The sequence below is a fragment of the Orcinus orca genome, chromosome 7 (assembly GCF_937001465.1).
Source record: "Orcinus orca chromosome 7, mOrcOrc1.1, whole genome shotgun sequence".
Lineage (NCBI taxonomy): Eukaryota > Metazoa > Chordata > Mammalia > Artiodactyla > Delphinidae > Orcinus > Orcinus orca.
This window is the reverse complement of record NC_064565.1, coordinates 3,675,357-3,698,102: the sequence shown is the minus strand read 5'-3', so window position 1 is coordinate 3,698,102 and position 22,746 is coordinate 3,675,357. Positions and strand designations below refer to the sequence as shown.

Sequence of the window (22,746 nt, the reverse complement as noted above, 5' to 3'; positions counted from 1 at the left end):
GCAGATTTTGCATACTGGACCAAATATGAGGTTAAAGGCACTGACTCTCCAAGTCGGGAGAGTGTTAGTAAAGCGTCTGGAATGTTGCACCCGAGTTCCAGGGGACGAAAACTGAGACATATTTGAACATGTCTCCCGATCACACGGTTGATCATACTCTGGGTTCCACATGCATGTTTTAGCTGAAGGAAGAGTACCTTAAACCTGGAGAGTTGAGACCCGTGGAATGGGTACCATGCAATATGACTTCAAAGGGTCTTCATTTGCTCACCGAACCTCTCCAATGTTATCACTGCTGTGTTTATGCACTTGTACACACGCTTGATTCTCTTTCAGAGACATAGCAATCCATAGGTTTTAGGATACTTACTAGTCAGTTACATTCTTAGGCGTTTAATACGGGGTGTTGAGTCCATTTCATTGAGCAAGGAGTAGCTCTTGTCTATTCCATATTTGGCTTAAGGAACTTTATCTGTGCTCATTTCAATCTCTGCTTTTATGCAGCACCCCAACTCACCATTCCTCTTAAGCAAGCATAAGTTGGTTTTCTAAATTTGAGACCCTGTTCTGTTTTGTAATTCAGGTCCTGTGTAGCCAAGTTTACATTCCGTGTATTAGTGATATCTTATGGTGTTTCTTTATCTGTGTGACTTATTTCAGTTAGAATCATCATACCTGAATCCACTCATTATGCTGCTATGGGCCTGAAGACATAGATTTCATTGCTGAGTGATATTGCATTGTACGTAAGTACCACAACTTCTTTATCCATTTTTCACTTTCTGCGATATTGAACTTGTATCCTAAACGAGTTTCTTGTAAACAGAGCCGTCCCAAACATTGGGGTCACTGTGTCTTTTTGATTTTAATTTCCCTAAGCTATAGGACCATAAGTGGAAGTGCCCTAGGCTCTGTTGCTTTGTTTTTCAGGTGTTTCAGGAAACACCATACACTTCTCCAGAGTGGCTGTTGGCAATTTACATCATGCCCATCAGCATAACAAGGCTCCCAGTTCTCCATGGCCTGTCCTGCCTTTCTGGATTTTACACTTTTTACAGATGGCCCTTTTGCCCAGGGGGAAGTGAGACTTCATTGTAGTGCAGATTTCTTTGCAAGCTTGCTTGGTTGGCCAAAAAGTGTGTATGCGTTTTTTCCTGAATATATTCAGGAAAAAACGCATACGCCGTTTTTGGCCAAGTGCATCATTGTCGACGTTCTGCCTCTTTTCCTATGCTTTAAATGCAATTCCAGTCTACCTCCTGAAATAGGTTTCCTGCAATTCTGCCCCGCTTTCAAGTCCTCTTGGCAGGCTTACTTCAGTATATTTTTGGACGATAGCTGTCATTTATAACTCTGCAGGTTTGTGAATTACAGTGCCCCTGAGCTCCTTAGTTCAACTCGCTTTCTTGTGAGCTGGCCGCAACACCGCAGGTTTGCTTCAGGCCCTAGTCTGGTTCCGGCACAGCACGCTGAGCCTTTGGTTAATTCCTCTTCCTGGTGGGAAATGAGAGTTAAATTTGCCCGTCCAGACACCTCCAGCTAGTCTCTCATTGGTTCTCCCTATTCCTGTTCATCTTCCGCAGAAATTGCAACCTGGGCCAACAGGAGGTTAAAGGCACTGACTCCACAAGTCGGGAGAGGGTTAGTAAAGCGTCTGGAATGTTGCACCCGAGTACCAGGGGACGAAAACTGAGATATATTGGAAGACGTCTCCCGATCACATGGTTGATCATACTCTGGGTTCCACATGCATGTTTTAGCTGAAGGAGGAATCCCTTAAACTTAGAGAGTTGAGACCCGTGGAATGGGTACCATGCAATATGACTTCAAAGGGTCTTCATATGCTCACCGAACCTCTCCAATGTTATCACTGCTGCGTTTATGCCCCTGTACACACGCTTGATTCTCTTTCAGAGACATAGCAATCCATAGGTTTTAACATACTTACTGGTCAGGTAAATTATTAGGCGTTTAATATGGGGTGTTGAGTCCATTTCGTTGAGCAAGGAGTAGCTCTTGTCTATTCCATATTTGGCTTAAGGAACTTTATCTGTGCTCATTTAAATCTCTGGTTTTATGCAGCACCCCAACTCACCTTTCCCCTTAAGCAAGCATATGTTGGTTTTCTCAATTTGAGACGCTGTTCTGTTTTGTAATTCAGTTCCTGTGTAGCCAAGTTTACATTCCGTGTATTAGTGATATCTTATGGTGTTTCTTTATCTGTGTGACTTATTTCAGTTAGAATCATCATACCTGAATCCTCTCATTATGCTGCTATGGGCCTGATGACATAGATTTCATTGCTGAGTGATATTGCATTGTACGTAAGTACCACAACTTCTTTAACCATTTTTCACTTTCTGCGATATTGAACATGTACCGTAAACGAGGTTCTTGTAAACAGAGCTGTCCCAAACTTTGGGTTGGCTGTGTCTTTTTGATTTTAATTTCCCTAAGCTATAGGACCATAAGTGGAAGTGCCCTAGGCTCTGTTGCTTTGTTTTTTAGATGTTTCAGGAAACACCATACACTTCTCCAGAGTGGCTGTTGGCAATTTACATCCCGCCCATCAGCATAACAAGGCTCCCAGTTCTCCATGGCCTGTCCTGCCTTTCTGGATTTTACACTTTTTTCAGATGGCCCTTTTGAGCGGGGGGGGGGGAAGTGAGACTTCATTGTAGTGCAGATTTCCTTTGCAAGCTTGCTTGGTTGGCTCAAAAGGGCGTATGCGTTTTTTCCTGAATATATTCAGGAAAAAACGGATATGCACTTTTTGGCCAAGTGTATCATTGCCGACGTTCTGCCTCTTTTCCTATGCTTTAAAAGCAATTCCAGTCTACCTCCTGAAATCGGTTTCCTGCAATTCTGCCCCGCTTTCAATTCCTCTTGGCAGCCTTACTTCAGTATATTTTTGGACGATAGCTGTCATTTATAACTCTGCAGGTTTGTGAATTACAGTGCCCCTGAGCTCCTTTCTTCAACTCACTTTCTTGTGAGCTGGCCGCAACACCACAGGATTGCTTCAGGCCCTAATCTGGTTCCGGCACGACACACTGAGGCTTTGGTTAATTCCTCTTCCTGGTGGGAGAAGAGAGTTAAATTTGCCCGTCCAGACACCTCCAGCTAGTCTCTCATTTTTTCTCCCTATTCCTTTTTTTCCTCTGCAGAAATTGCAAACTGGGCCAACAGGAGATTAAAGGCACTGACTCCACAAGTCGGGAGAGGGTTAGTAAAGCGTCTGGAATGTTGCACCCGAGTACCACGGGACGAAAACTGAGACATATTTGAACACGTCTCCCGATCACACGGTTGATCATACTCTTGGTTCCGCATGCATGTTTTAGCTGAAGGAAGAATACCTTAAACCTGGAGACTTGAGACCCGTGCAATGGGTACCATGCAATATGACTTCAAAGGGTCTTCATTTGCTCACCGAACCTCTCCAATGTTATCACTGTTGCGTTTATGCCCCTGTATACACGCTTGATTCTCTTTTGGACACATAGCAATCCATAGGTTTTAAGTTACTTACTAGTCAAGTACATTCTTAGGCGTTTAATATGGGGTGTTGAGTCCATTTCGTTGAGCAAGGAGTAGCTCTTGTCTATTCCATATTTGGCTTAAGGAACTTTATCTGTGCTCATTTCAATCTCTGGTTTTATGCAGCACCCCAACTCAACTTTCCCCTTAAGCAAGCATAAGTTGGTTTTCTCAATTTGAGACCCTGTTCTGTTTTGTAATTCAGATCCTGTGTAGCCAGGTTTACATTCCGTGTATTAGTGATATCTTATGATGTTTCTTTTTCTGTGTGACTTATTTCAGTTAGAATCATCATACCTGAATCCACTCATTATGCTGCTATGGGCCTGAGTACATAGATTTCATTGCTGAGTGATATTGCATTGTACGTAAGTACCACAACTTCTTTATCCATTTTTCACTTTCTGCGATATTGAACTTGTACCGTAAACGAGGTTCTTGTAAACAGAGCCGTCCCAACCTTTGGGGTGGCTGTGTCTTTTTGATTTTAATTTCTCTAAGCTATAGGACCATAAGTGGAAGTGCCCTAGGCTCTGTTGCTTTGTTTTTTAGATGTTTCAGGAATCACCATACACTTTTCCCGAGTGGCTGTTGGCAATTTACATCCCGCCCATCAGCATAACAAGGCTCCCAGTTCTCCATGGCCTGTCCTGCCTTTCTGGATTTTACACATTTTTTAGATGGCCCTTTTGACTGGGGGGAAGTGAGACTTCATTGTAGTGCAGATTTCCTTTCAATCTTGCTTGGTTGGCCAAAAAGTGCGTATGCGTTTTTTTCTGTATATATTCAGGAAAAAATGCATACGCCCTTTTTGGCCAAGTGCATCGTTGTCGAGGTTCTGCCTCTCTTCCTATGTTTTCAATGCAATTCCATTCTACCTCCTGAAATCGGTTTCCTGCAATTCTGCCTTATTTTCAAGTCCTCTTGTGAGCCTTACTTCAGTATATTTTTGGACGATAGCTGTCATTTATAACTCTGCAGGTTTGTGAATTACAGTGCCCCTGAGCTCCTTTCTTCAACTCGCTTTCTTGTGAGTGGCCACAACCCCGCAGGATTGCTTCATGCCCTAATCTGGTTCCGCAACGGCATGATGAGCCTTTGGTTAATTCCTCTTCCTGGTGGGAAATGAGAGTTAAATTTGCCCATCCAGACACCTCCAGCTAGTCTCTCATTGGTTCTCCCTATTCCTGTTCATCTTCCGCAGAAATTGCAAACTGGGCCAAACAGGAGGTTAAAGGCACTGACTCTCCAAGTGGGGAGACTGTTAGTAAAGCGTCTGGAATGTTGCACCCGAGTACCAGGGAACGAAAACTGAGACATATTTAAACACGTCTCCCGATCACACGGTTGATCATACTCTGGGTTCCACATGCATGTTTTAGCTGAAGGAAGAATACCCTAAACCTGGAGAGTTGAGACCCTTGGAATGAGTACCATGCATTATGAATTCAAAGGGTCTTCATTTGCTCACTGAACCTCTCCAATGTTATCACTGCTGTGTTTATACCCCTGTACACACGCTTGATTCTCTTTCAGAGAGATAGCAATCCATAGGTTTTAAGATACTTACTAGTCAGGTACATTCTTAGGCGTTTAATACAGGGTGTTGAGTCCATTTCATTGAGCAAGGAGTAGCTCTTGTCTATTCCATATTTGGCTTAAGGAAATTTATCTGTACTCATTTCAATCTCTGGTTTTATGCAGCACCCCAACTCACCTTTCCCCTTAAGGAAGCATAAGTTGGTTTTCTAAATTTGAGACACTGTTCTGTTCTGTAATTCAGTTCCTGTGTAACCAAGTTCACATTCCGTGTATTAGTGATATATTATGATGTTTCTTTTTCTGTGTGACTTATTTCAGTTAGAATCATCATACCTGAATCCACTCATTATGCTGCTATGGGCCTGATAACATAGATTTCATTGCTGAGTGATATTGCATTGTACGTAAGTACCAGAACTTCTTTATCTATTTTTCACTTTCTGTGATATTGAACTTGTACCATAAATGAGGTTCTTGTAAACAGAGCCGTCCCAAATTTTGGGGTGGCTGTGTCTTTTTGATTTTAATTTCCCTAAGCTATAGGACCATAAGTGGAAGTGCCCTAGGCTCTGTTGCTTTGTTTTTTAGATGTTTCAGGAAACACCATACACTTTTCCAGAGCAGCTGTTGGCAATTTACTTCCTGCCCATCAGCATAACAATGCTCCCAGTTCTCCATGGCGTGTCCTGCCTTTCTGGATTTTACACATTTTTCAGATGGCCCTCTTGACACGGGGGAAATGAGACTTCATTGTAGTGCAGATTTCCTTTGCAAGCTTGCTTGGTTGGCCAAAAAGTGCGTATACATTTTTTCCTGAATATATTCACGAAAAAAGGCATACGCCCTTTTGGCCAAGTGCATCATTGTGGACGTTCTGCCTCTTTTCCTATGCCTTAAATGCAATTCCAGTCTACCTCCTGAAATCGGATTCCTGCAATTCTGCCCCGCTTTCAAGTCCTCTTGTCAGCCTTACTTCAGTATATTTTTGGACGATAGCTGTCATTTATAACTCTGCAGGTTTGTGAATTACAGTGCCCCTGAGCTCCTTTCTTCAACTCGCTTTCTTGTGAGCGGGCCGCAACACCACCGTGTTGCTTCAGGCCCTAATCTGGTTCCGGCTCGGCATGCTGAGCCTTTGGTTAATTCCTCTTCCTGGTGGGAAATGAGAGTTAAATTTGCCCGTCCAGACACCTCCAGCTAGGCTGTCATTTGTTCTCCCTATTCCTGTTCATCTTGCACAGAAATTGCAAACTGGGCCAAACAGGAGTTTAAAGGCACTGACTCTACAAGTGGGGAGAGTGGTAGTAAAGCATCTGGAATGTTGCACCCGAGTACCAGGGGACGAAAACTGAGACACATTTGAATACGTTTCCAGACCACACAGTGGATTGTACTCTGGTTTCCACATGCATGATTTAGCTGAAGGAAGAATCCCTTAAACCTGGAGAGTTGAGACCCATGGAATGGGTACCATGCAATGACTTCAAAGGGTGTGCATTTGCTCACCAAACCTCACCAATCCTATGAGCCCCAAGTGTCCAGCCTTATGTGTCACCCAGCTCTGGGTGTAGATGTGATAAATCCAGGTTGCATCACAAGCCTTGATGAATTACTTAAGTATTCCTCTCTATTTCACTGTCATTGTGTTTTGTTTAAGAAATTTATTTTTATTATGGGATTTAGCTGATTTTCACTGCTGCGTTTATGCCGCTGTACACACGCTTGATTATCTTACAGAGATATATAAATCCATAGGTTTTAAGATATTTACTAGACAGGTACCTTCTTAGGCGTTTAATACGGGGTGTTGAGTCCATTTCGTTGAGCAAGGAGTAGCTCTTGTCTATTCCATATTTGGCTTAAGGAACTTTATCTGTGCTCATTTCAATCTCTGGTTTTAAGCAGCACCCCCACTCACCTTTCCCCATAAGAAAGCATAAGTTGGTTTTCTAAATTTGAGACCCTGTTCTGATTTGTAATTTAGTTCCTGTGTAGCCAAGTTTACATTCCATGTATTAGTGATATCTTATGGTGTTTCTTTATCTGTGTGACTTATTTCAGTTAGAATCATCATACCTGAATCTTCTCATTATGCTGCTATGGGCCTGATGACATAGATTTCATTGCTGAGTGATATTGCATTGTACGTAAGTACCACAACTTCTTTATCCATTTTTCACTTTCTGCGATATTGAACTTGTACCGTAAACGAGGTTCTTGTAAACAGAGCCGTCCCAACCTTTGGTGTGGCTGAGTCTTTTTGATTTTAATTTCCCTAAGCTATAGGACCATAAGTGGAAGTGCCCTAGGCTCTGTTGCTTTGTTTTTTAGATGTTTCAGGAAACACCATACACTTCTCCCGAGTGGCTGTTGGCAATTTACATCCCTCCCATCAGCGTAACAAGGCTCCCAGTTCTCCATGGCCTGTCCTGCCTTTCTGGATTTTACACATTTTTTAGATGGCCCTTTTGACCGGGGGGAAGTGAGACTTCATTGTAGTGCAGATTTCCTTTGCAAGCTTGCTTGGTTGGCCAAAAAGGGCGTATGCATTTTTTCCTGAATATATTCAGGAAAAAAGACATACGCCCTTTTTGGCCAAGTGCATCATTGTGGACGTTCTGCCTCTTTTCCTATGCTTTAAATGCAATTCCAGTCTACCTCCTGAAATCGGTTTCCTGCAATTCTGCCCCGCTTTCAAGTCCTCTTGGCAGCCTTACTTCAGTATATTTTTGGATGATGGCTGTCATTTATAACTCTGCAGGTTTGTGAATTACAGTGCCCCTGAGCTCCTTTCTTCAACTCGCTTTCTTGTGAGCGGGCCGCAACACCGCCGTGTTGCTTCAGGCCCTAATCTGGTTCCGGCTCGGCACGCTGAGCCTTTGGTTAATTCCTCTTTCTGGTGCAAAATGAGACTTAAATTTGCCCGTCCAGACACCTCCAGCTAGGCTGTCATTTGTTCTCCCTATTCTTGTTCATCTTCCACAGAAATTGCAAACTGGGCCAAACAGGAGGTTAAAGGCACTGACTCTACAAGTGGGGAGAGTGGTAGTAAAGCGTCTGGAAAGTTGCACCCGAGTACCAGGGGACGAAAACTGAGACATATTTGAACACGTCTCCCAATCACACGGTTGATCATACTCTGGGTTCCACATGCATGTTTTAGCTGAAGGAAGAATACCTTAAACCTGGAGAGTTGAGACCCGTGGAATGGGTACCATGCATTATGACTTCAAAGGGTCTTCATTTGCTTACCGAACCTCTCCAGTCCTATCACTGCTGCGTTTATGCCCCTGTACACACGCTTGATTCTCTTTCAGAGACATAGCAATCCATAGGTTTTAACATACTTACTAGTCAGGTACATTCTTAGGCGTTTAATATGGGGTGTTGAGTCCATTTCGTTGATCAAGGAGTAGCTCTGGTCTATTACATATTTGGCTTAGGGAACTTTATCTGTGCTCATTTCACTCTCTGGTTTTATGCAGCACCCCAACTCACCATTCCTCTTAAGCAAGCATAAGTTGTTTTTCTAAATTTGAGACCCTGTTCTGTTTTGTAATTCAGTTCCTGTGTAGCCAAGTTTACATTCCGTGTATTAGTGATATCTTATGATGTTTCTTTTTCTGTGTGACTTATTTCAGTTAGAATCATCATACCTGAATCCACTCATTATGCTGCTACGGGCCTGATGACATAGATTTCATTGCTGAGTGATATTGCATTGTACCTAAGTACCACAACTTCTTTATCCATTTTTCACTTTCTGTGATATTGAACTTGTACCGTAAACGAGGTTCTTGTAAAAAGAGGCGTCCCAAACTTTGGGGTGGCTGTGTCTTTTTGATTTTAAATTCCCTAAGCTATAGGACCATAAGTGGAAGTGCCGTAGGCTCTGTTGCTTTGTTTTTTAGATGTTTCAAGAAACACCATACACTTCTTCTGAGTGGCTGTTGGCAATTTACATCCCGCCCATCAGCATAACAAGGCTCCCAGTTCTCCATGGCCTGTCCTGCCTTTCTGGATTTTACACTTTTTTCAGATGGCCCTTTTGACCGGGGGGAGGTGACACTTCATTGTAGTGCAGATTTCCTTTGCAAGCTTGCTTGGTTGGCCAAAAAGGGCGTATGCGTGTTTTCCTGAATATATTCAGGAAAAAACGCATACGCCCTTTTTGGCCAAGTGCATCATTGTGGACGTTCTGCCTCTTTTCCTATGCTTTAAATGCAATTCCAGTCTACCTCCTGAAATCGGTTTCCTGCAATTCTGCCCCGCTTTCAAGTCCTCTTGGCAGCCTTACTTCAGTATATTTTTGGACAATACCTGTCATTTATAACTCTGCAGGTTTGTGAATTACAGTGCCCCTGAGCTCCTTTCTTCAACTCGCTTTCCTGTGAGCTGGCCCCAACACCGCAGGATTGCTTCAGGCCCTAATCTGGTTCCGGCACGGCACGCTGAGACTTTGGTTAATTCCTCTTCCTGGTGGGAAATGAGAGTTAAATTTGCCCGTCCAGACACCTCCAGCTAGTCTCTCATTGGTTCTCCCTATTCTTGTTCATCTTCCGCAGAAATTGCAACCTGGGCCAAACAGGAGGTTAAAGGCACTGACTCTCCAAGTCAGGAGAGTGGTAGTAAAGCTTCTGGAATGTTGCACCCGAGTAACAGGGAATGAAAACTGAGACATATTTGAACACGTCTCCCGATCACATGGTTGATCATACTCTGGGTTCCACATGCATGTTTTAGCTGAAGGACGAATACCTTAAACATGGAGAGTTCAGACCCCTGGAATGGGTAACATGAAATATGAGTTCAAAGGGTCTTCATTTTCTCTCTGAATCTCTCCAATGTTATCCCTGCTGCGTTTATGCCCCTGTACACACGCTTGATTCTCTTTCAGACATAGCCATCCATAGGTTTTAAGATACTTACTAGTCAGGTACATTCTCAGGCGTTCAATATGGGGTGTTGAGTCCATTTCGTTGAGCAAGGAGTAGCTCTTGTCTATTCCATATTTGGCTTAGGGAACTTTATCTGTGCTCATTTCAATCTCTGGTTTTATGCAGCACCCCAACTTACCTTTCCCCTTAAGCAAGCATAAGTTTGTTTTCTCAATTTGAGACCCTGTTCTGTTCTGTAATTCAGTTCCTGTGTAGCCAAGTTTACATTCCATGTGTTAGTGATATCTTATGATGTTTCTTTTTCTGTGTGACTTATTTCAGTTAGAATCATCATACCTGAATCCACTCATTATGCTGCTACGGGCCTGATGACATAGATTTCATTGCTGAGTGATATTGCATTGTACGTAAGTAACACAACTTCTTTATCCATTTTTCACTTTCTGCGATATTGAACATGTACCGTAAACGAGGTTCTTGTAAACAGAGCCGTCGCAAACTTTGGGGTGGCTGTGTCTTTTTGATTTTAATTTCCCTAAGCTATAGGACCATAAGTGAAAGTGCCGTAGGCTCTGTTGCTTTGTTTTTTAGATGTTTCAGGAAACACCATACACTTCTCCAGAGTGGCTGTTGGCAATTTACATCCCGCCCATCAGCATAACAAGGTTCCCAGTTCTCAATGGCCTGTCCTGCCTTTCTGGATTTTACACTTTTTTCAGATGGCCCTTTTGAGCGGGGGGAAGTGAGACTTCGTTGTAGTGCAGATTTCCTTTACAAGCTTGCTTGGTTGGCCAAAAAGGGCGTATGCGTTTTTTCCTGAGTATATTCAGGAAAAAACACATACGCACTTTGTGGCCAAGTGCATCATTGTGGACGTTCTGCCTCGTTTCCTATGCTTTAAATCGAATTCCAGTCTACCTCCTGAAATCGGTTTCCTGCAATTCTGCCCCGCTTTCAAGTCCTCTTGGCAGCCTTACTTCAGTATATTTTTGGACGATAGCTGTCATTTATAACTCTGCATGTTTGTGAATTTCAGTGCCCCTGAGCTCCTTTCTTCAACTCGCTTTCTTGTGAGCTGGTCGCAACACCACAGGATGGTTTCAGGCCCTAATCTGGTTCCGGCTCGGCACGCTGAGCCTTTGGTTAATTCCTCTTCCTTGTGGGAATTGAGATTTAAATTTGCCCGTCCAGACACCTCCAGCTAGTCTCTCATTTGTTCTCCCTATTCCTGTTCATCTTCCGCAGAAATTGCAAACTGGGCCAAACAGGAGGTTAAAGGCACTGACTCTCCAAGTCGGGAGAGTGTTAGTAAAGCTTCTGGAATGTTGCACCCGAGTACCAGGAGACGAGAACTGAGACATATTGGAACACGTCTCCCGATCACACGGTTGATCATACTCTGGGTTCCACATGCATGTTTTAGCTGAAGGAAGAATACCTTGAACCTGGAGAGTTGAGACCCGTGTAATGGGTACCATGCAATATGACTTCAAAGGGTCTTCATTTGCTCACCGAACCTCTCCAATCCTATCACTGCTGCATTTATTCCCCTGTACACACACTTGATTCTCTTTCGGAGACATAGCAATCCATAAGTTTTAAGATACATACTAGTCAGGTACATTCTTAGGCGTTTAATACGGGGTGTTGAGTCCATTTCATTGAGCAAGGAGTAGCTCTTGTCTATTGCATATTTGGCTTAAGGAACTTTATCTGTGCTCATTTCAATCTCTGCTTTTATGCAGCAACCCAACTAACTTTTCCCCTTAAGTAAGCATAAGTTGGTTTTCTCAATTTGAGACCCTGTTCTGTTCTGTAATTCAGTTCCTGTGTAGCCAAGTTTACATTCCGTGTGTTAGTGATATCTTATGATGTTTCTTTTTCTGTGTGACTTATTTCAGTTAGAATCATCATACCTGAATCCACTCATTATGACGCTACAGGCCTGATGACATAGATTTGATTGCTGAGTGACATTGCAATGTACGTAAGTACCACCACTTCTTTATCCATTTTTCACTTTCTGTGATATTGAACTTGTACCGTAAACGAGGTTCTTGTAAACAGAGCCGTCCCAAACTTTGGGGTGGCTGTGTCTTTTTGATTTTAATTTCCCTAATCTATAGGACCATAAGTGGAAGTGCCCTAGGCTCTGTTGCTTTGTTTTTTAGGTGTTTCGGGAAACACCATACACTTCTCCAGAGTGGCTGTTGGCAATTTACATCCCGCCCATCAGCATAACAAGGCTCCCAGTTCTCCATGGCCTGTCCTGCCTTTCTGGATTTTACACTTTTTTCAGATGGCCCTTTTGACCGGGGGGAAGTGAGACTTCATTGTAGTGCAGATTTCCTTTGCAAGCTTGCTTGGTTGGCCAAAAAGTGCATATGCGTTTTTTCCTGAATATATTCAGGAAAAAACGCATATGCCCTTTTTGGCCAAGTGCATCATTGTGGACGTTCTGCCTCGTTTCCTATGCTTTAAATGCAATTCCAGTCTACCTCCTGAAATCGGTTTCCTGCAATTCTGCCCCGCTTTCAAGTCCTCTTGGCAGCCTTACTTCAGTATATTTTTGGATGATAGCTGTCATTTATAACTCTGCAGGTTTGTGAATTACAGTGCCCCTGAGCTCCTTTCTTCAACTCGCTTTCTTGTGAGCTGGCCGCAACACCGCAGAATGGCTTCAGGCCCTAATCTGGTTCCGGCATGGCATGCTGAGCCTTTGGTTGATTCCTCTTCCTGGTGGGAAATGAGAGTTAAATTTGCCGGTCCAGACACCTCCAGCTAGTCTCTCATTGCTTCTCCCTATTCCTGTTCATCTTCCGCAAAAATTGCAAACTGGGCCAAACAGGAGGTTAAAGGCACTGACTCTCCAAGTCGGGAGAGTGTTAGTAAAGCTTCTGGAATGTTGCACACGAGTACCAGGGGACGAAAACTGAGACATATTGGAACACATCTCCCGATCACACGGTTGATCATACTCTGGGTTCCACATGCATGTTTTAGCTGAAGGAAGAATACCTTAAACCTGGAGAGTTGAGACCCGTGGAATGGTACCATGCAATATGACATCAAAGGGTCTTCATTTGCTCACGAAACCTCTCCAATCCTATCACTGCTTTGTTTATGCCCCTGTACACATGCTTGATTCTATTTTGGAGACATGGCAATCCATAGGTTTTAAGATACTAGTCAGGTACATTCTTAGGTGTTTAATACGGGGTGTTGAGTCCATTTCATTGAGCAAGGAGTAGCTCTTGTCTATTCCATATTTGGCTTAAGGAACTTTATCTGTGCTCATTTCAATCTCTGGTTTTATGCAGCACCCCAACTCACCTTTCCCCTTAAGCAAGCATAAGTTGGTTTTCTACATTTGAGACCCTGTTCTGTTCTGTAATTCAGTTCCTGTGTAGCCAAGATTACATTCCGTGTATTAGTGATATCTTATGGTGTTTCTTTATCTGTGTGACTTATTTCAGTTAGAATCATCATACCTGAATCCTCTCATTATGCTGCTATAGGCCTGATGACATAGATTTCATTGCTGCGTGATCTTGCATTGTACGTAAGTACCACAACTTCTTTATCCATTTTTCACTTTCTGCGATATTGAACTTGTACTGTAAATGAGGTTCTTGTAAACAGAGCCATCCCAAACTTCGGGGTGGCTGTGTCTTTTTGATTTTAATTTCCCTAAGCTATAGGACCATAAGTGGAAGTGCCGTAGGCTCTGTTTCTTTGTTTTTTAGATGTTTCAGGAAACACCATCCACTTCTCCAGAGTGGCTGTTGGCAATTTACATCCCGCCCATCAGCATAACAAGGCTCCCAGTTCTCCATGGCCTGTCCTGCCTTTCTGGATTTTACACTTTTTTCAGATGGCCCTTTTGAGCGGGGGGAAGTGAGACTTCATTGTAGTGCAGATTTCTTTGCAAGCTTGCTTGGTTTACCAAAAAGTGCGTATGCGTTTTTTCCTGAATATATTCAGGAAAAAACGCATACGCCGTTTTTGGCCAAGTGCATCATTGTCGACGTTCTGCCTCTTTTCCTATGCTTTAAATGCAATTCCAGTCTACCTCCTGAAATAGGTTTCCTGCAATTCTGCCCCGCTTTCAAGTCCTCTTGGCAGGCTTACTTCAGTATATTTTTGGACAATAGCTGTCATTTATAACTCTGCAGGTTTGTGAATTACAGTGCCCCTGAGCTCCTTTCTTCAACTCGCTTTCTTGTGACCTGGCCGCAACACCGCAGGATTGCTTCAGGCCCTAGTCTGGTTCCGGCACAGCACGCTGAGCCTTTGGTTAATTCGTCTTCCTGGTGGGAAATGAGAGTTAAATTTGCCCGTCCAGACACCTCCAGCTAGTCTCTCATTGGTTCTCCCTATTCCTGTTCATCTTCCGCAGAAATTGCAACCTGGGCCAACAGGAGGTTAAAGGCACTGACTCCACAAGTCGGGAGAGGGTTAGTAAAGCGTCTGGAATGTTGCACCCGAGTACCAGGGGACGAAAACTGAGATATATTGGAAGACGTCTCCCGATCACATGGTTGATCATACTCTGGGTTCCACATGCATGTTTTAGCTGAAGGAAGAATACCTTAAACCTGGAGAGTTGAGACCCGTGGAATGGGTACCATGCAATATGACTTTAAAGGGTCTTCATATGCTCACCGAACCTCTCCAATGTTATCACTGCTGCGTTTATGCCCCTGTACACACGCTTGATTCTCTTTCAGAGACATAGCAATCCATAGGTTTTAACATACTTACTGGTCAGGTAAATTTTTAGGCGTTTAATATGGGGTGTTGAGTCCATTTCGTTGAGCAAGGAGTAGCTCTTGTCTATTCCATATTTGGCTTAAGGAACTTTATCTGTGCTCATTTCAATCTCTGGTTTTATGCAGCACCCCAACTCACCTTTCCCCTTAAGCAAGCATAAGTTGGTTTTCTCAATTTGAGACGCTGTTCTGTTTTGTAATTCAGTTCCTGTGTAGCCAAGTAACATTCCGTGTATTAGTGATATCTTATGGTGTTTCTTTATCTGTGTGACTTATTTCAGTTAGAAACATCATACCTGAATCCTCTCATTATGCTGCTATGGGCCTGATGACATAGATTTCATTGCTGAGTGATATTGCATTGTACGTAAGTACCACAACTTCTTTAACCATTTTTCACTTTCTGCGATATTGAACATGTACCGTAAACGAGGTTCTTGTAAACAGAGCTGTCCCAAACTTTGGGGTGGCTGTGTCTTTTTGATTTTAATTTCCCTAAGCTATAGGACCATAAGTGGAAGTGCCCTAGGCTCTGTTGCTTTGTTTTTTAGATGTTTCAGGAAACACCATATACTTCTCCAGAGTGGCTGTTGGCAATTTACATCCCGCCCATCAGCATAACAAGGCTCCCAGTTCTCCATGGCCTGTCCTGCCTTTCTGGATTTTACACTTTTTTCAGATGGCCCTTTTGAGCGGGGGTGGGAAGTGAGACTTCATTGTAGTGCAGATTTCCTTTGCAAGCTTGCTTGGTTGGCCAAAAAGTGCATATGCGTTTTTTCCTGAATATATTCAGGAAAAAACGGATATGCACTTTTTGGCCAAGTGTATCATTGCCGACGTTCTGCCTCTTTTCCTATGCTTTAAAAGCAATTCCAGTCTACCTCCTGAAATCGGTTTCCTGCAATTCTGTCCCGCTTTCAATTCCTCTTGGCAGCCTTACTTCAGTATATTTTTGGACGATAGCTGTGATTTATAACTCTGCAGGTTTGTGAATTACAGTGCCCCTGAGCTCCTTTCTTCAACTCACTTTCTTGTGAGCTGGCCGCAACACCACAGGATTGCTTCAGGCCCTAATCTGGTTCCTGCACGGCATGCTGAGCCTTTGGTAATTTCTCTTCCTGGTGGGAATGAGAGTTAAATTTGCCCGTCTAGAAACCTCCAGCTAGTCTCTCATTGGTGCTCCCTATTCCTGTTCATCTTCCGCAGAAATTGCAAACTGGGCCAAACAGGAGGTTAAAGGAACTGACTCTCTATGTCGGGAGAGTGTTAGTAAAGCGTCTGGAATGTTGCACCCGAGTACCAGGGGACGAAAACTGAGACATATTTGAACAGGTCTCCCGATCACACGGTTGATCATACTCTGGCTTCCACATGCATGTTTTAGCTGAAGGAAGAATACCTTAAACCTGGAGAGTTGAGACCCGTGGAATGGGTACCATGCAATATGACTTCAAAGGGTCTTCATTTGCTCACTGAACCTCTCCAATCCTATCAGTATTGCGTTTCTGCCCCTGTACACACACTTGATTCTCTTTCGGAGCCATAGCAATCCATAAGTTTTAAGATACTTACTAGTCAGGTACATTTTTAGGCCTTTAATATGGGGTTTTGAGTCCATTTCGTTGAGCAAGGAGTAGCTCTTGTCTATTCCGTATTTGGCTTAAGGAATTTTTTCTGTGCTCATTTCAATCTCTGGTTTTATGCAGCACCCCAACTCACCTTTCCCCTTAAGCAAACATAAGTTGGTTTTCTCAACTTGAGACCCTGTTCTGTTTTGTAATTCAGTTCCTGTGTAGCCAAGTTTTCATTCCGTGTATTAGTGATATCTTATGATGTTTCTTTTTCTGTGTGACTTATTTCAGTTAGAATCATCATACCTGAATCCACTCATTATGCTGCTACGGGCCTGATGACATAGATTTCATTGCTGAGTGATATTGCATTGTACGTAAGTACCACAACTTCTTTATCCATTTTTCACTTTCTGCGATATTGAACTTGTACCGTAAACGAGGTTCTTGTAAACAGATCCGTCCCAACATTTGGGGTGGCTGTGTCTTTTTGATTTTAATTTCCCTAAGCTATAGGACCATAAGTGGAAGTGCCCTAGGCTCTGTTGCTTTGTTTTTTAGGTGTTTCAGGAAACACCATACACTTCTCCCAAGTGGCTGTTGGCAATTTTCATCCCGCCCATCAGCATAACAAGGCTCCCAGTTCTCCATGGCCTGTCCTGCCTTTCTGGATTTTACACTTTTTTCACATTGCCCTTTTGACTGGGGGGAAGTGAGACTTCATTGTAGTGCAGATTTCCTTTGGAAGCTTGCTTGGTTGGCCAAAAAGGGCGTATGCGTTTTTTCGTGAATATATTCAGGAAAAAACGCATACACCCTTTTTGGCCAAGTGCATCATTGTGGACGTTCTGCCTCTTTTCCTATGCTTTAAATGCAATTCCAGTCTACCTCCTGAAATCGGTTTCCTGCAATTCTGCCCCGCTTTCAAGTCCTCTTGGGAGCCTTACTTCAGTATATTTTTGGACGATAGCTCTCATTTATATGTCTGCAGGTTTGTGAATTACAGTGCCCCTGAACTCCTTTCTTCAACTCGCTTTCTTGTGAGCTGGCTGCAACACCGCAGGATGGCTTCAGGCCCTATTCTTGTTCCGGAATGGCAAGCTGAGCCTTTGGTTAATTCCTCTTCCTGGTGGGAAATGAGAGTTAAATTTGCCCGTCCAGACACCTCCAGCTAGTCTCTCATTGGTTCTCCCTATTCCTGTTCATCTTCCGCAGAAATTGCAAACTGGGCCAAACAGGAGGTTAAAGGCACTGACTCTCCCAGTCGGCAGAGTGTTAGTAAACCGTCTGGAATGATGCACCTGAGTACCCGGGGACGAAAAGTGAGACATATTTGAACACGTCCCCCGATCACATGGTTAATCATACTCTGGGTTCCTCATGCATGTTTTAGCTGAAGGAAGAATACCTTAAACCTGGAGAGTTGAGACCCGTGGAATGGGTACGATGCAATATGACTTCAAAGGGTCTTCATTTGCTCACCGAACCTCTCCAATCCTGTCACTGCTGCGTTTATGCCCCTGTACACACGGTTGATTCTCTTTCAGAGATATAGCAATCCATAGGTTTTAAGATACTTACTAGTCAGGTACATTCTTAGGTGTTTAATATGGGGTGTTGAGTCCATTTCGTAGAGCAAGGAGTAGCTCTTGTCTATTCCATATTTGGCTTAAGGAACTTTATCTGTGCTCATTTCAATCTCTGGTTTTATGCAGCACCGCAACTCACCTTTCCCCTTAAGCAAGCATAAGTTGCTTTTCTCAATTTGAGACCCTATTCTGTTCTGTAATTCAGTTCCTGTGTAGCCAAGTTTACATTCCGTGTGTTAGTGATATCTTATGATGTTTCTTTTTCTGTGTGACTTATTTCAGTTAGAATCATCATACCTGAATCCACTCATTATGCTGCTACGGGACTGATGACATAGATTTCATTGCTGAGTGATATTTCATTGTACGTAAGTACCACAAATTCTTTATCCATTTTTCACTTTCTGCGATATTGAACTTTTACCATAAACTAGGTTCTTATAAACAGAGCCGTCCCAACATTTGGGGTGACTGTGTCTTTTTGATTTTAATTTCCCTAAGCTATAGGACCATATGTGGAAGTGCCCTAGGCTGTGTTGCTTTGTTTTTTAGATGTTTCAGGAAACACCATACAATTCTCCCCAGTGGCTGTTGACCATTTACATCCCGCCCATCAGCATAACAAGGCTCCCAGTTCTCCATGGCCTGTCCTGCCTTTCTGGATTTTACACTTTTTTCAGATGGCTCTTTTGACCGGGGGGAAGTGAGACTTCATTGTAGTGCAGATTTCCTTTGCAAGCTTGCTTGCTTGGCCAAAAAGTGCGTATGCGTTTTTTCCTGAATATATTCAGGAAAAAACGCATACGCCGTTTTTGGCCAAGTGCATCGTTGTGGACGTCCTGCCTCTTTTCCTATGCTTTAAATGCAATTCCAGTCTACCTCCTGAAATCGGTTTCCTGCAATTCTGTCCTGCTTTCAAGTCCTCTTGGCAGCCTTACTTCAGTATATTTTTGGACGATAGCTGTCATTTATAACTCTGCAGGTTTGTGAATTACAGTGCCCCTGACCTCCTTTCTTCAACTCGCTTTCCTGTGAGCTGGCCGCAACACCACAGGGTTGCTTCAGGCCCTAATCTGGTTCCGGCACGGCACGCTGAGCCTTTGGTAAATTCCTCTTCCGGGTGGGAAATGAGAGTTAAATTTGCCCGTCCAGACACCTCCAGCTAGTCTCTCATTGGTTTTCCCTATTCCTGTTCATCTTCCGCAGAAATGGCAAACTGGGCAAAACAGGAGGTTAAAGGCACTGACTCTCCAAGTCGGGAGAGTGTTAGTAAAGCATCTGGAATGCTGCACCCGAGTACCAGGGGACGAAAACTGAGATATATTGGAACACGTCTCCCGATCACATGGTTGATCATACTCTGGGTTCCACATGCATGTTTTAGCTGAAGGAAGAATACCTTAAATCTGGAGAGTTGAGACCCGTGAAATGGGTACCATGCAATATGACTTCAAATGGTCTTCATTTGCTCACCAAACCTCACCAATCCTATCACTGCTGCGTTTATGCCCCTGTACACACGCTTGATTCTCTTTTGGAGACATAGAAATCCATAGGTTTTAAAATACTTACTAATCAGGTACATTCTTAGGCGTTTAATACGGGGTGTTGAGTCCATCTCGTTGAGCAAGGACTAGCTCTTGTCTATTCCATATTTGGCTTAAGGAACTTTATCTGTGCTCATTTCAATCTCTGGTTTTATGCAGCACCCCAACTCACCTTTCCCCTTAAGCAAGCATAAGTTGGTTTTCTCAATTTGAGACCCTGTTCTGTTTTGTAATTCAGTTCCTGTGTAGCCAAGTTTACATTCCGTGTATTAGTGATATCTTATGATGTTTCTTTTTCTGTGTGACTTATTACAGTTAGAATTATCATACCTGAATCCACTCATTATGCTGCTACAGGCCTGATGACATAGATTTGATTGCTGAGTGATATTGCATTGTACGTTAGTACCACAACTTCTTTATCCATTTTTCACTTTCTGCGATATTGAACTTGTACCGTAAACGAGGTTCTTGTAAACAGAGCCGTCCCAAACTTCTGGGTGGCTGTGTCTTTTTTATTTTAATTTCGCTAAGCTATAGGACCATAAGTGGAAGTGTCCTATCCTATGCTCTGTTGCTTTGTTTTTCAGGTGTTTCATGAAACACCATACACTTCTCCCGAGTGGCTGTTGGCAATTTACATCCCACCCATCAGCATAACAAGGCTCCCAGTTCTCCATGGTCTGTCCTGCCTTTCTGGATTTACACTTTTTTCAGATGGCCCTTTTGAGTGGGGGGAAGTGAGACTTCATTGTAGTGCAGATTTCCTTTGCAAGCTTGCCTGGTTGGCCAAAAAGTGTGTATGCGTTTTTTCCTGAATATATTCAGGAAAAAACGCATACGCCCTTTTTGGCCAAGTGCATCATTGTGGACGTTCTACTTCTTTTCCTATGCTTTAAATGCAATTCCAGTCTACCTCCTGAAATCGGTTTCCTGCAATTCTGCCCCGCTTTCAACTCCTCTTGGCAGCCTTACTTCAGTATATTTTTGGACGATAGCTGTCATTTATAACTCTGCAGGTTTGTGAATTACAGTGCCCCTGAGCTCCTTTCTTCAACTCTCTTTCTTGTGAGCTGGCCGCAAGACCGCAGTATTGCTTCAGTCCCTAATCTCGTTCGGTCACGGCACGCTGAACCTTTGGTTAATTCCTCTTCCTGGTGGGAAATGAGAGTTAAATTTGCCCGTCCACACACCTCCAGCTAGTCTCTCATTGGTTCTCCCTATTCCTGTTCATCTTCCGCAGAAATTGCAAACTGGGCCAAACAGGAGGTTAAAGGCACTGACTTTCCAAGTCGGGAGAGTGTTAGTAAAGCATCTGGAATGTTGCACCCGAGTACCAGGGACGAAAACTGAGACATATTGGAACACGTCTCCCGATCACATGCTTGATCATACTCTGGGTTCCACATGCATGTTTTTTTCTGAGGGAAAAATACCTTAAACATGGAGAGTTGAGACCCATGGTGTGGGTACCATACAATATGAATTCAAAGGGTCTTCATTTGCTCACCGAACCTCTCCAGTCCTATCACTGCTGCGTTTATGGCCCTGTACACACACTTGATTCTCTTTCGGAGACATAGCAATCCATAGGTTTTAAGATACTTACTAGTCACGTACATTGTTAGGCGTTTAATATGGGGTGTTGAGTCCATCTCGTTGAGCAAGGAGTAGCTCTGGTCTATTACATATTTGGCTTAGGGAACTTTATCTGTGCTCATTTCAATCTCTGGTTTTATGCAGCACCCCAACTCACCTTTCCCCTTAAGCAAGCATAAGTTGGTTTTCTAAATTTGAGACCCTGTTCTGTTTTGTAATTCAGTTACTGTGTAGCCAAGTTTATATTCCGTGTATTAGTGATATCTTATGATGTTTCTTTTTCTGTGTGACTTATTTCAGTTAGAATCATCATACCTGAATCCACTCATTATGCTGCTACAGGCCTGATGACATAGATTTCATTGCTGAGTGATATTGCATTGTACATAAGTACCACAACTTCTTTATCCATTTCTCACTTTCTGCGATATTGAACTTGTACCGTAAATGAGGTTCTTGTAAATAGAGCCATCTCAAACTTCGGGGTGGCTGTGTCTTTTTGATTTTAATTTCCCTAAGCTATAGGACCATAAGTGGAAGTGCCCTAGGCTCTGTTGTTTTGTTTTTTAGGTGTTTCAGGGAACACCATACACTTCTCCCGAGTGGCTGTTGGCAATTTACATCCCACCCATCAGCATAACAAGGCTCCGAGTTCTCCATTGCCAGTCCTGCTTTTCTGGATTTGCACTTATTTCAGGTGGCCCTTTTGACCGGGGGGAAGTGAGACTTCATTGTAGTGCAGATTTCCTTTGCAAGCTTGCTTGGTTGGCCAAAAAGGGCGTATGCGTTTTTTCCTGAATATATTCAGGAAAAAACGCATACGCCCTTTTTGGCCAAGTGCATCATTGTGGACGTTCTGCCTCTTTTCCTATGCTTTAAATGCAATTCCAGTCTACCTCCTGAAATCGGATTCCTGCAATTCTGTCCCGCTTTCAAGGCCTCTTGGCAGCCTTACTTCAGTATATTTTTGGATGATAGCTGTCATTTGTAACTCTGCAGATTTGTGAATTACAGTGCCCCTGAGCTCCTTTCTTCAACTCGCTTTCTTGTGAGCTGGCCGCAACACCGCAGGATTGCTTCAGGCCCTAATCTTGTTCCGGCACGGCACGCTGAACCTTTGGTTAATTCCTCTTCCTGGTGGGAAATGAGAGTTAAATTTGCCCGTCCAGACACCTCCTGCTAGTCTCTCATTGGTTCTCCCTATTCCTCTTCATCTTCCGCAGAAATTGCAAACTGGGCCAAACAGGAGGTTAAAGGCACTGACTCTCCAAGTCGGGAAAGTGTTAGTAAAACGTCTGGAATGTTGCACCCGAGTATCAGGGGTCGAAAACTGAGACATATTTGAACATGTCTCCCGATCACATGGTTGATCATACTCTGGGTTCCACATGCATGTTTTAGCTGAAGGAAGAGTACCTAAACCTGGAGAGTTGAGACCCGTGGAATGGGTACCATGCAATATGACTTCAAAGGGTCTTCATTGGCTCACCGAACCTCTCCAATCCTATCACTGCTGCGTTTATACCCCTGTACACACGCTTGATTGTCTTTCGGAGACATAGCAATCCATAGGTTTTAAGATACTTACTAGTCAGGTACATTCTTAGGCGTTTAATATGGGGTGTTGAGTCCATTTCGTTGAGCAAGGAGTAGCACTTGTCTATTAAATATTTGGCTTAAGGAACTTT

At 43.3% G+C, this 22,746-nt stretch overlaps 2 long non-coding RNA genes across 6 annotated transcripts in view; one reads left to right on the top strand and one right to left on the bottom strand.

Annotated features, from left to right (window-relative positions):
* Positions 1-22,746, top strand: part of LOC125965010 (uncharacterized) — a 431,017-nt gene that overhangs the window by 279,927 nt on the left and 128,344 nt on the right. The window contains exon 5 of one of the 4 annotated variants that reach the window (XR_007478432.1): positions 14,171-14,239. The exons of the other annotated variants lie outside the window; for them this stretch is intronic. This is a non-coding gene — a long non-coding RNA (uncharacterized LOC125965010). Of the gene's footprint in view, positions 1-14,170; positions 14,240-22,746 lie in introns of those variants that run through there. 4 annotated transcript variants of the gene reach the window in all.
* The window catches only part of LOC125965009 (uncharacterized), a 455,232-nt gene that overhangs the window by 312,660 nt on the left and 119,826 nt on the right, over positions 1-22,746 (bottom strand). The gene's annotated exons all lie outside the window — the stretch shown is intronic.